This window comes from Felis catus, chromosome A2, assembly GCF_018350175.1.
Source record: "Felis catus isolate Fca126 chromosome A2, F.catus_Fca126_mat1.0, whole genome shotgun sequence".
Classification (NCBI taxonomy): domain Eukaryota; kingdom Metazoa; phylum Chordata; class Mammalia; order Carnivora; family Felidae; genus Felis; species Felis catus.
Window position 1 is genome coordinate 48,591,797 of NC_058369.1, and position 13,789 is coordinate 48,605,585.

Genomic DNA, 13,789 nt, shown 5'->3' on the forward strand with positions numbered 1-13,789 from the left:
TGAGCCACCGAGGCACCCCTCAATTTCTTTTTTCTGATAGTTTATTATGAATGTAGAGAAACACAACTAGCTTTTATATATTGACTTTGTACCTTGAAAGTTTTTTGAATTCATTTATTAGTTTTGTCAATTTTGGGATAGAGTCTTTAAGGTTTTCTGTTTATAATATAATATCACCTGCAAATAGAGACAGTTTTACTTCTTCCCAATTTACATAGCCCCTCCCCCCCTTTTTCCCTCAAACTCTAGCTACGAATTCCAGTACAATATTGAATAAAAGTGGCAAGAGTGGGCATCCTTGTCTTGTCTTGATCTTAGCTTTTAGCTTTACACCATTGAGTTTGATGTTAGCTGTGGGTTTGTCATATATGACCATTACCTGGTAATTTTTGATTGGTTGTCAAAAATTATAAATTTATTTGCTGAGTACTGGATATTTTTATATTTTTACACGTATTCTTGTGCTTTGTTCTAGGATGTATTTCAGTTACATGAAGCCAGTTTGATCTTTTCTTATTTTTCTTTCAAGCTTTGACATATGGAACCAGATTGGTGTTAAGTAAAGAGCTAATTTTTGCCTCACTGCTGAGGAAAACACTCTTCTGAGTAATGAGACCATGAATTGTGAGGTTTTCCAGTTTGAATAGTGGGAACAGAAACTAGTTTTAGCTTTGTGAGAACTGCTATTTTTCTCTCAAGTACTCTCAAGAATCTTTTTTTTTTTTTTTGGCTTCAGAAAATGACCTCATATTAATAAGTTCAGTACTCCTCACCTATGTACTGCACTTGGGGAGTACTCTGAAGACCTTCAGAGTTCTCTTTCTGGGTTTCCTCTCTTCTCTATGATACTCTGTCCTGGGAACTCTCAGAACATTTGTCCCCCTGGACTCTCAGTTCTGTCTCTTCACTTCATGAAATCTTCTGGGCATTGTCTGTATTTCCCCCTCTGTGTCATACATATCTTGGAAACTCTTTCCATCCAGTAAGCAGGGTTAACTGCTGGACTCCCCTCATTCATTTCCTATCTTTCAGAATTCACTGTCCTTCATTACCAGTTGTCCAAATTCTTGAAAAAAAATAACCCATGTAAAAAATGTTCCAAAGACAAATATAAAAACAAACAAACAAACAAAAAACAAGGATCACCTCTCATCTCACACTGCCAGGAACAAATATGATTAGCATTTTCATTAAACCCACAACTTTATGCATTAAAAACACAAAATATAAAAAAAAATGTTTAAAAAAAAAAAGAAGAAAGGGGCGCCTGGGTGGCGCAGTCGGTTAAGCATCCGACTTCAGCCAGGTCACGATCTCGCGGTCCGTGAGTTCGAGCCCCGCATCGGGCTCTGGGCTGATGGCTCAGAGCCTGGAGCCTGTTTCCGATTCTGTGTCTCCCTCTCTCTCTGCCCCTCGCCCATTCATGCTCTGTCTCTCTCTGTCCCAAAAATAAATAAACGTTGAAAAAAAATGTTTAAAAAAAACCACAAAATATTTCTGATATCATTTAGGTTTTGGGTAAAGACTCAAGATATGTCTTGATATTTAATTGTCTTCTGGCAGTAAGATGGACCTTATCTAGTAGAGATCACGCATACTCCCAAAGACCCTGATTCTTTCCATCTTTTCACTGAACTTGTATTGATATTTATTTTACCCAGCCCAACTTGCAGGTCATTTTTTAAAATAATAATTATTGTTATGATATTAATAATTATAGTAATTATTATTATTAACATAATTATTTATTATTATACTTCTTGTGTGGTGCAACCAGTGGAAGCATTTCATTTCCACTCTGTTGATATTTATTGTTGAAGCATCATCACAAAGGCCTATTTTTCTCTTTCTTATTTTTAATATAGAAACTCACCGCATACAAATAGCTGAAGTTCTCTAAAAGCTATTCTCAAGTGTGACTGTGACAACTAAAGCTGTGTGTTAGTGTGAGAAAAGCTGGTATGCATTTTATGTATAGCCTGCCCTTGTTCATAACTGTGAAATGTTAGAAGCTTGAATTGCCCCAGTTGTTGTGTTAGGTCTGTTGATGTCAGCTATAATAAATTGCCCCAGATCTTCATGGTTTAGCATCAAAGTGCACACAGTCTTATCAGATGTTTGGTAGTCAGCCTTCCATGCATATTCCTTTCATCTCATCCATCGTAGGACCTATTTCTGAATCTTCTGCCTTTGGTTGGACAACAAGTGAAGAGAATGCAAGAAGCATCAAATTTCAAGGTCCCATCTTGCATGAGAGAGTGGCTGTGACTTCTGTGTTTAAAGACTGTGAGGGGGAAAGAGGAATCGGTGAGCATCTAGCCAGATTTGACCACAAGAGAGGAGCCTTTTTAAATTGTTTTCACTGTTTTGCATATGTCCTAGTATGCTGCTAAGATTTTCTAACAGGTTTATGTTCTTTGGCTATCATTGCATGACTCCATCTTTTGCTGTCTCTCCACTCCATCCTGACACCGCACACAGAAGTCAGCATTATGTCTGACACAGGTGGCCACAGACTAACGGACTTTCCCCTCAACTGTCTGTTACTATCCTCTCCCAATATGGTAGCTAGACAAAGCAGTGTGTCACCCTCCTATCCAGATTCTCCCTTCGGCTGATATGAGCCAGGAATGGTGACTCCTCTTCATGCCATGGAAATAACATAACATAACATAACATAACATAACATAACATAACATAACACACACACACACCCTGAACTTGTGCATATTGCTGCTAGCAGGATGACCATACTTTGCTTATGGTTTTTGACTACTTTGTTCATAGTTTTGTTATAAACTTGCTTCTTCACAGAAAGAAAGATAGCAGGGGAAGCACTGTATCTTGTGACTTACGAGTCTCCCTCATTGTATATGTCTCTTAGGATAAAATACTTACAACTGAAACAAACTAACCCAAATGTTTGATGGAAAATTGCCTCAAAAATCTGGGTATATTCCCTCTTTCTTCCTTTCCTTTCCATTGCCCCTTATGAGTGATGGCACTGAAAGGGACCTTGCTCTTGAGGTACCCATTAGAATTTGGAAGTGCTGCCTTTTGTGCTGTTTTTGGACACTTCCAAACAGTCCTCTAAGGTGAGTTTAAATGAGTGCGTGTGAGCAGTTGGCAGAGTTAGGGAGCTTGGTGAGCTGGAGCTGGACTCATTCCGAAGAACTTGACTGTCACGGTGTTTATGGCTTCTCTACAAATATCAGCACATCTTCAATGTGGTAAACCACACAAAGTTGTTAGCAATTTGTTTGCCATTGGTGGTTGATACAGTGGGAAGACAGACTACCTTTTTTAGAATTTGCCTTTGCTTACTTACTGTCTTTTTCAGAATCTGGCAACAACCACATTTCTTGCATTTTCTGGCTTGCAATTTTGTCTTTTCCAGGCTGTTTACTCAAGGCACCCCTCTTCTAGAGACGTACACAGTTTATGTGGTAACAACTGTTTTCCCTGACGTGCTGGTTCTGGGAGGTAAAGTTAGGTAAATAGCTGAAACCAGAAGCAGATTATGACAAGAGGAAAAGTGGATACTTTTACAAGGGTCCTCAGAAAAAAAAACAAACAAACAAACATATTCTGATTGATAAAACTTTAGTTTCTGGAAAGGAGAATCTGATGTGAAAGCCATTGCCAGAAAATATTGCCTTTTTGCCATGAACTGTGTTCAAAAATAAGTTCTGGGCAGTAGAAGCTATAGAGACAATGAAGTTGTTCTCATGAAAAAGAGGAAGGCAGAAGAATTTAAAAAAATGAACTCTGATAAGAAGAATGGAATTATTTATTAAGTCAGTCCAAGCCATTTGGGCAGCTCTATGGATAGAGTTGAGAAGGGTTATTTATCCTAATTCCATAGCTGTGGTTGCTATGGTATGTACCAGGAGCTGGCAAAATTCAGTCTATGCATCAAATCTGGCCCACTACCCATTTTTATAAATAAAGATTTTTAAAAAATTTTTTTTAACGTTTATTTAATTTTGAGACAGAGAGAGACAGAGCATGAACGGGGGAAGGGCAGGGAAAGAGGGAGACACAGAATCGGAAGCAGGCTCCAGGCTCTGAGCCATCAGCCCAGAGCCTGACGCGGGGCTCGAACTCAGGGACCGCGAGATTGTGACCCGGGTGAAGTAGGATGCTTAACCGACTGAGCCACCCAGGCGCCCCAAATAAAGTTTTATTGGTAAACATCCATTTATGCATTTCCTATGGCTGCTTTTGCTCTACATTGGCAGAATTGAGTAGTTGTGACATAGATGTGGCCTGAAAAAGTGACCATATTTATTTACTATCTAGCCCTTTACCAAAAAGTTTGCCAACACCTGCTATACATAGTAAATGCATATGTGCTAGAGAATTGTTATAAACAAAATCCAATGTGAATGGTTAGAAATACCAAGGCTCTGGGAAATAGGTGTATGACTTTAAAGTTGAGCTTAAGGGTTCATTCGGGTCATCCACTTTAACATCTGTCTCTCCTGCCAGTAGGAAACCAAAAGCAAGAAAAGTGAAGTGATTTCACCAAGGTTGCACAACAAGTAAGAGACAAAGTCAGAATAAACCTCCAGGCTGCTACATTTCATGTCAATATAATTCTAGAAATTGATAAAGAAAACTTACAGTATGAATAGATAAGTGGTCCCTTTTGATTAGTATTTGACATTAATCACTCACAGTTTGGGAAACTGCTGCATAGTGGAATGCTATGTTCAGGTCTCCTGGACACTACCTAAGAAGACAAGTTATTCCTTAGTAATAACAGAAAGACCTTACTATAATGCAGACCTGTTTAATGAAGATATTGGAAGGAAGTTTTGGGTCAGCATATCATAAAGCTTGAGTGATCCTTCAAAGGTTATTTTTATTGATTCAAAGGATGACTTTGCTCTCAAAAATCTCGATTTTTATTTTAAAAATTTCTATGAAACCTCAAATTCCCAGTCTACTAATGTAATTGAGGCCATGGTGCCAAATTATACTTCTTTTCAGCTTCACTTTCTTGATGATAAGTATTGTCAATGTGAAGATTTTGATGTTAAATAACTTCCTCTGACATGAACGTAATTAATGACCTTTATTCAGAGTTCAACATTGCAATGCAATGGAACACAGCCAAATTTGTGCGTTGAGTTCTTAGATTATTAAAGTCCTCCACAAAAGTTTGATTTCCTATATTTTTAATTATCTCTGACTTACATTGTCAAGCATAAGAGATAAGCAAAGTAACAGATTACATTCAAAGTTTTCTCTTCCTGTTTCAAGCATAACTGAGTTATTGTCTTTTTATATGTCAGAGCACGCAACTCACAGTTGGGTTAGCATCTGACATGAGAGAACTGAATAGGTTTTTCATTCTTGTTGTGATTTTGTCTGCACTGAAGTATACACATGCAATCAATACTTTGTCATTAAAATCAGTGTCTGAAGTTTCACTTTAAATAATAGTTAATTGAATTTTATGCTAAATTGATGTTGGTGTTCTTGTTTTGCTGACCAAAGGAAGTCCAAGTTATCATGTTTAAGGAAAAAGAAAGAAAGAAAAAAAAAACATTGGGGAGAATAACTTAATTAGAATTCAGTGAGGCTCATAGGTTTAGAAAGACAGTCTTTACTTTCACCATGTTTTATACAATGTCTTTCCCTTAATGATTCTGTTTCTCAGCCAGATAAAGGAATATGCATCTCTGAAGGTTAAGTGAGTTGTCATAGTGTTATTACTCAGGGACTAAATAAGTATTAAAATCTTGAAATGAAGCATTTTACTCATCCCCATTTGTTCTTCTCACACTTGTTCATTAAACAAGTATTTATTGAGAGTTCACTATGCTCCTACCCTCTATTAGGCATTTGAAATAAATGGTGACCCAAACCATGCACTTGCCTAGTTCTCCTGAGGCATATAGTATTATAGTGAGGGAGGCAGCTATTAATAAAATAATTTCATAAAAGTAAATGTAGAGTTACTCCCTGAGAAAAAATGTTATGGGGGAAGAGATAATACTTCTATGGTTCTATGAAAAACTACACAAAGGAAGCCTGATCTAGACTGGGGATGCAGGGTCCCTTCCTATTTTCAGAGTTTATTTGAGCTGAAAGCTAATTGATAGGTAAAGAGTTAATTCAAGATGAGTGGAGGACAGAAGGAGAGCCCCAAGCAAAGTGAGCTGCTTGAACAAAGATTCTGTCATGGAAGAGCAAGGATGATGGCTCCTTTAAAAAATGGAGAACACCAACCCAGTTCAGTATCTGAGGAAGTGGTGTTGGAAAGTAGAGATCACACCATACTTAAAAGTTTGGTTTTCCTCTAGGAACATAACCAGTCAAGACTTCATTAGGGTGGTAATGTGGCTGTATTTGAGAACTGAAAATACCACTCCTACTGCTAGTGTGGTAATGAATTGGAGCAGGGGCCAGAATGGAAGGATGCAAGGCTATGGAGAGTTCTGTGTTAAGAGACTTGTGCAATGGGATGTCTCTTCATGCCCCATGCTTTCATAACTATGAAATTTTCCATGGAACTCACCCATGTAACCTTTTGTGAAAAAGGAGACTTCTTTGTTAATGAAAGAGGGGGGATACTAACTAATATGAAAGTCTGCTCTGAGTCAAAAGCCTTACATACATCAAACTGCTCAACATCAACATCACAAATATAAGGGGACCTTATTCTATACATGAAGAAATCAAGCTTTACAAAGCTTGAGCGACTCTCAAAGACCCACAGCTTATTACCATGGGAACAAAATTTAAATCCATGATAGTTTCACCTCCAAACACACGTTTTTATCTAATACAGTCACCTCAGTATCCTCTCTTAATGTAAATATTTCAATAGGGACCAATGTCCAAGTAGATTACTTAATAAAACGTAATGAAGTTTTGGAAAGTAAATCCATGTTTCTTTTCAGAGGTGGAGCTGAGAATCTTAAGGCCAAATTAAATCATAACCTGTACAAATGAAGGGGGTAAATCCCAAAAGTTCATTCCAGTTGACTATCCAGGTGTGTAGAGAAATGTTTTTGTTTTGAATATTGCATATGCAGTGTGGTCATCCACCAGGATTTGGAATTGCATGTACTCAGAAGCACCCATAATCTCTTACTGGGGCAGTAGGATTCAACTTAGAAATTCTCCTTGCTGCACAGTGTTTGATTGACCACCAATTACATGCCAGTTGGAAGAAAATTTAGTTGTTCTGAAATCAGAGTTCTATTTGTTTTATATTTGATTAAATGTGTTTACATGTGAAAACTCCTCAGGAAAGTGAGACAGATACACACACACACACACACACACACACACAGACAAACACACGAACACACATGCACATACAACAGTTTGGGTTTTGTTTGTTTTGTTTTTCGTTGTTTTTTTTGTTTTTGTTTTTGGAGTTTGGAGATCAGTGCTTCAATTTAAGGTAAAAATCCTACAGTATTTGCAATTGAGGACACTTGAAGTTTACACTACAAGATCCGGAAACTTCATCTTGTTCAGGAAAGTTCCTTATAAAAGGTTCTTTAAACGTAAAAAAAAAATATATATCAAACTCTTATCATGTAATCTTTACCCCAACCCTATGAGATGGACTAGTTGATTGAAAACAGTAGTTGGCCTGAACTTGAGAAAGTTTACATACAATGAATGCAAGAATATAAATTTCTGCTTAACAAGATGAGATCGTGGAGTTCCTAATGAATTGTAAGGGTACATACTTGTGAAACTGAACCCAAGTGTCTGTCTATGAGAACCTTTGCTTCTGTTTTTCTGTCTCTTAGGTAGCATGTCTCCAGTATGAAAAGAGGTTAGCTGCAGAACTTATAAGCAATGAGTCTTGGGCAAGTTTTTCCTTTTAACTGCAACTACTGCTGAAGGAAATCCTTTGAAAAAGTTGGTCCAGTCCCATCCGACTGTAAAGTGTACAAAGGTATTAGGTGAATGGGAAGCTTTCTTCTTTTCTCCCTCCTCATGACTGTAATTTAAAAGATTGGTTTCAGTTCTTTAGAGATTCAAATGAAGTCAGCAATTTAAAGTGCTTTTTAAGGTGCAAGAATATTTCTTGTATTCTGCAATAGCTCCTATTGATTTCAACCAGAACAATATTTTTAGAAGGATTCAGTGTGGATAATGAAAACAGGAAGACATACTGATTCTGACCTGCCAGATCAACCTATAATCTCTACATCAACAGGCAACTTTATTTAATAGTTTAGAAACTAAATAAATCCGATCTAATAACTGGCTTAGCTATAAAAGATATTTATGTGCATTAATTTTTAATTCTTTGTGCCAGAATGCATGATGATACTCACCCTCCCTGGCTTCAGAGAAGTAGTCAGTTTTAACCTATGCATTAATAAATCATGTTAGGATTTATCTCATTGCTTTAGAAATTCTCTTTTTTCTTATGCTTTCTTATACTTTGCTCCAGGGGTCTACTTCTGGAGCTTTCAGATTACCAAGGAGTAACACGATATTTGTACCAAAAATGTATTTAAGAATGAATGATTGTCTTTGAGTTTCATTATCTTGGTTTTAATCTGGAAACTTCATTACCTAAGACATACCATGCTGGTCTAAACTTTTTATCCATCCTGTTCAGTTCTATGTTAACAATAATATCAAAAAAAGTTTCATATAACAGTGCATTCATTGGACTCTTTGAGAATTATCCAAATCTAAGCACTTAAGAAAAATTAACTTTTAGATTTTTTTCTATTTTTATTAGTTTAATTGGAGTATAATTTACATACAAAAGTCATCAATGTACATGTACAAGTTTTGAAAACCTAAATCACCACCACAGTCAAAATATGAAACTTTGCTATCATCCTCCAAATCTCTTTATGTTGTACTCGCTTTGAATTCAGTCTTCTCCCCCATCCACAGACCCTAGTAATTACTGGTTTTCTTTCTATTGCCTGCTAGCAAACAGTATGTAATCTTTTGTGTCTGGTTTCTTTCATTCAGTTTAATGCTTTGAACATTCATCCGTGTTATTGCAACAATCAGAAGATTGTTTCTTTATATCCCTGAGTAGTATTACACTGTTTAGATGTATCACTGTTTGTGTATACCCTAGATGATGTGTTTTTGAGTTCTTTCTATTTTGGAGCTATTAAGAATAAAGCTGTTATAAAGACTTTGAACAAGTCTTTCAGTGGACATATGTCTTAATTTCTCTTGGGTAAATACCTACTAGTGTTTTGCTGGGTTTTATATTATGTATATGTTTAATTTTATAAGAAACTGCTAAACTCCTTTCCCAAGTGGCCATATCAGTTTATATTCCAACCAGTGTTTTATATAAGAGTATCAGTTATTTCATATCCTCAATGACACTTGCTTTTTCTCTTTTTTAGTCATTCTAGTTGGTATGTAGTGGTATTTCATTGTGGTTTTAATTTGCATTTTCCTAAGCTTTCATGTTATTAAGAGTCTTTTCATGTGCTTATTTTCCATTCATATATCCTTCTACTCTTTCCATAGTTGTATCTTTACCAGAATATCATACAGTGGGAATTACATAATATGTAGCCTTTTAAGATTTGCTTCTTTCATTTAGTAATATGCTTTTAGGTTTTTCTCTTATATCTTATCATGGGCTGGTAGCTCATTTTATTTTAGAATTCAATACTATTCTGTTGCCTAGGTGTACCACAATTTATTTATCCATTCACCTACTGAAGGACATCTTGGCTGTTTCCAAGTTTGGGCGATTATGAATAAAAGTGCTATAAGCATACTGTTCAAGATTTTATGTGGAAATAAATTTTCAACTTCTTTGGGTAAATACTAAGGAGTGAAATTGCTGGATCGTATGGTAAAAGTATGTTTAGTTTTTTTCTTTTTTTAATTGAAGTATGGTTAATATACAAGTGTTATATTAGTGTCAGGTGTACAATATAATGATTCACCAATTCTATAAATGTTTCATTGCTCACCACCATCAGCCACCTAGCAGAGTATGTTTAGTTTTCCAAGAAACACCAAACTGCCTGCCCAAGTGTCTCTAGCATTTGGCATTTCCACTAGGAATGAATGAAAGTTTTTGTTACTCCACATTATTTTTAAACGTTTTAAGTGTTTATCTATTTTGAGAGAGAGAGACAGAGAGAGAGAGAGAGAGAGAATGGGGGAGGGGCAGAGAGAGAGCTATCAGCCCAGAGCCTGACATGGGGCTTGAACTCATGAACCATGAGAACATAACCTTAGCTGAAGTTGGATGCTTAACCAACTGAGCCCCCCAGGTGCCCCTCTCTTACTCTACATCCTTACCAGCATTTGGTGTTGGTCAGTGTTCCAGATTTTGGACCCACACTAACAGTGGTGTAATGATAGCCATTGTTGTATTGATTTGCATTTCCCTGAATGCCATATGCTAATTTGCCATCTCTGTATCTTCTCTGATGTGATATGTACTAAAGTCTTTGGTCCATTTTTTAAATTAGGCTTTCTAAATTTTTATTTTATTAAAAAATTTTTTCTTAATGTTTATTTCTGAGACAGAGACAGAGCATTAGTGAGGGAGGGGCAGAGAGAGAGGGAGACACACATGCAGAAGCAGGCTCCAGGCTCTGAGGTGTCAGTACAGAGCCCGAGGCAGGGCTCCAACTCCCAAACCATGAGATCATGACCTGAGCCGAAGTCTGTCGCTCAACCGACTGAGCCACCCAGGCACCCCTATTTTATTTTTATAATTTCAGCTTTATTGAGGTATAATTGACAAAATTGTAAAATATTTAAAGTGTATGTCATGCTAATTTGAAATATGTATATATTGTGAGTGGGTTTTCCCTATCTCTTTAACACACCTGTTCTCTCTTATATTTACCTTCGCGTGTGTGAGAACATTTAAATTCTACTCTCAGCAAATTTCAAAAACAAAATAGTGTTATTAACCATAGTCACCATGGTTTTCATAAGATCCTCTGACCTTATTCATCTTATAGCTGAAAGTTTGTACGCTTTTACCAACCTCTCCCTGTTTCCCCCACACCCCAGCCTCTGGTAATCACTTTCCTACTCTCTATTTCTGTGAGCTTGACGTTTTTTTCTCTTCTTCTTTTCTTTTCTCTTCTTCTTCTTCTTCTTTCTTTTCTTTTTTTTTTTTTTTTTTAGATTCCACATACTGAAACCACACAGTATCTGTCTTTCTCTGTCTAGCTGATTTCACTTAGCATAATGCCCTCAAGTTCTATCCATGTTGTAGCAAATGGCAGGATATGTTTCTTTCTCCTGAGTAGATTAGATCTCATTATTTTAGTGAGCCTCGACCTCTGTACTCTGACCTTCCCTATAATTTCTCAGGTGTCACCTCACCTTCTCTTTCTTTTAGGTAGGAGAGGATGGATAGAATGGGCTGGATTTGGTTATTTCCCTTCTCCCAGGTTGGTTAGGTTCTGATAATACCCCAACAGGTCAGCTCTGGTTAATTAGTTTCCCCTGGAGTGCAGGCTTTGTTAAGAAGAGTCCTCTGGTTTATTTCAGACTGGGATCCTTTTCTCCTTTCCCTGCGGGGATTACTAGGGGATTCCTTCCTTCCTTCCTTCCTTCCTTCCTTCCTTCCTTCCTTCCTTCCTTCCTTCCTTCCTTCCTTCCTTCCTTCCTTCCTTCCTTCCTTCCTCCCTTCCTCCCTCCCTCCCTCCCTCCCTCCCTCCCTCCCTCCCTCCCTCCCTCCCTCCCTCCCTCCCTCCCTCCTCCCTCCTCCCTCCTCCCTCCTCCCTCCCTCCTTCCGTGGTGGGATTTACTGATATTTGACCTAGTGAAGCTCCAAGAGGTAAATCTCACCATATTGTGAGCTTCTTCTCCCCCATCACTGGATTTCCTGGAATTTTTAATTCCGAGTTGTTTGCAGTGATATTCCAGAAAGTCTTCAACCACAGTGTAAGATTTTCTACCCTGGTGCCAGTTCCTTCTGCAGTTTCATTTTAGGAGTGTCTACTCTGGTAAGTCATGAGTATCTGAGTTTGCTGTCTGTCTCTCTAATCCTGGGGGGCTTGGGGTTTATCTGTGTCCTCTTCTCTTAAGGATCCAAGAACTGTTGATTTTTCAGTCTGTTCAGCTGTTTACTTGACAGGATAGAATGGTGACTTCCAGGTTCCTTACTGTGGCAATGGAAACTGGCTGAGGGTAGGTTTTGTTTCTTTTTTGTTGTATTCAGGTTGTTTCTTCCTGAGTGACTTTTGGTAGTTTTGATTCATTAAGGAATTTGTTCTTTTAATCTAAGTTTTCTGAGCTATTGGCATAGAGTTTTTACTACTTCCTTCTTACACTTATTTTAATGAGATTTAATTCGTAAAGCATAAAACTCTTTTAAAGTTCAGTGGGGTTTGTGTATATCTGCTTGCTCTTTCAATGTGTGTAGAATCTGTACTGCATCTTCTGTTTTATTCCTAATATTGGTAATTTCTGTCTTTTTTTCCTGTGTTCATTTTGGCTAGAGGTTTATCAATTTTATCTTCCAAGCAAACAGTTGTTTAGTTTTATTAACTTTATCTGTTTAAATTTGTTATTTCTGCTTTTATTATTTTCTTCTACTTTTTTTTGAGAGGGAAGCATTCATTTACTCTTTTATTTTTAGTTTCTTCAGATCGAAACTTAAATGCCATATTGATACTTGCCATATTTGATATTTTTATTCTCTCTTTTTTAAAAGTTTATTACTTAGAGAGAGAAAAAAGAGAAAGAGCAGGAGGGGGTCAGAGAAAGAGAGAGAGAGAGAGAGAGAGAGAGAGAGAGAGAGAGAGAGAGAGAGTCCCAAGCAGGTTCTGTGCTGTCAGCACAGAGCCCAGTGTGGGACTCAATCTCACTAACCATGAGATCATGATCCTAGCCTAATCAAGAGTTGGACACTTAACTGACTGAGTCACCCAGGTGCCCCACTTCTCTTCTTTTCTAAAATGAGTGTTTAATGCTATTTCCCTTGCATCATTCATTTATTAGCATGCATCCCACAAATTGTAAATACTCTGTTTTTACTTTCATGTAACTTAAAGCACTTTATAATCTTTTTTGTGATGTCTTGGTTAGCCTTGGTATATTTTTATAAGGGTGCTGTTTAATTTCCAAATATGTAGCTATTTTTTATTTATCTCTTTGTTTTTTGTTACAATTTCTTATGTATTCACAGTACATATTTTGTATGACTTCCATCTTTTCAAATATATAGAGACTTGTAATTTTGCATTAAACACACAATTACCTTTTTTTTTAAGTTTTATGTATTTAAGTTATCTCTACACCCAATGTGGGGCTCGAACTCATGACCCTGAGATCAAAGAGTTCCATGCAGTTCCCATTGAGCCAGCCAGGTGTCTCGCTACAGTTACCATTTTTAAACAAGTTTAAACAATGAAAAACAAGCTTTTATATTTTCTGGTTCCCTTTATTCCTTATTGTATATACACATTTCCATTTGGCATCATGTTTATTCTGTCTGGGATACTGACTTTAACAGTTTTTGAAGTTTATATATAGGTAATTAAATCTCAAATTTAATATGTTTGAAAAAAATCTTAGTTTCACCATTAGTTTTGAAAGATATTTTTTCTGGGTATAAAATTTACCTCCCTCTGCCCCCCACACGCCATTTATTTGCCTTAAAATTTTCACTCAATAACCATCTGTTTGCATTTTTTCTGAAGAAGTCTACTACCATTCTTATTTTTGTTTTTCTGTATATTATATACTTCTATTGCTGCTTTAAAATTTATCAGTATTTTTTTAGCAATTTGCTTATAATGTCTTTTTTGCCTTTTTGTTCTGCTTTGCATTCGCTGAATTT

General features: G+C 36.8%; 1 protein-coding gene across 13 annotated transcripts in view; it reads left to right on the forward strand.

The window, feature by feature from the left end:
- The window catches only part of GRM7 (glutamate metabotropic receptor 7), a 1,171,176-nt gene that overhangs the window by 469,243 nt on the left and 688,144 nt on the right, over window positions 1-13,789 (forward strand). Inside the window, exon 1 of one of the 13 annotated variants that reach the window (XR_006594807.1) lies at window positions 11,738-11,951. The exons of the other annotated variants lie outside the window; for them this stretch is intronic. The gene's annotated coding sequence lies outside the window, so the exon portion shown is untranslated. Of the gene's footprint in view, window positions 1-11,737; window positions 11,952-13,789 lie in introns of those variants that run through there. 13 annotated transcript variants of the gene reach the window in all.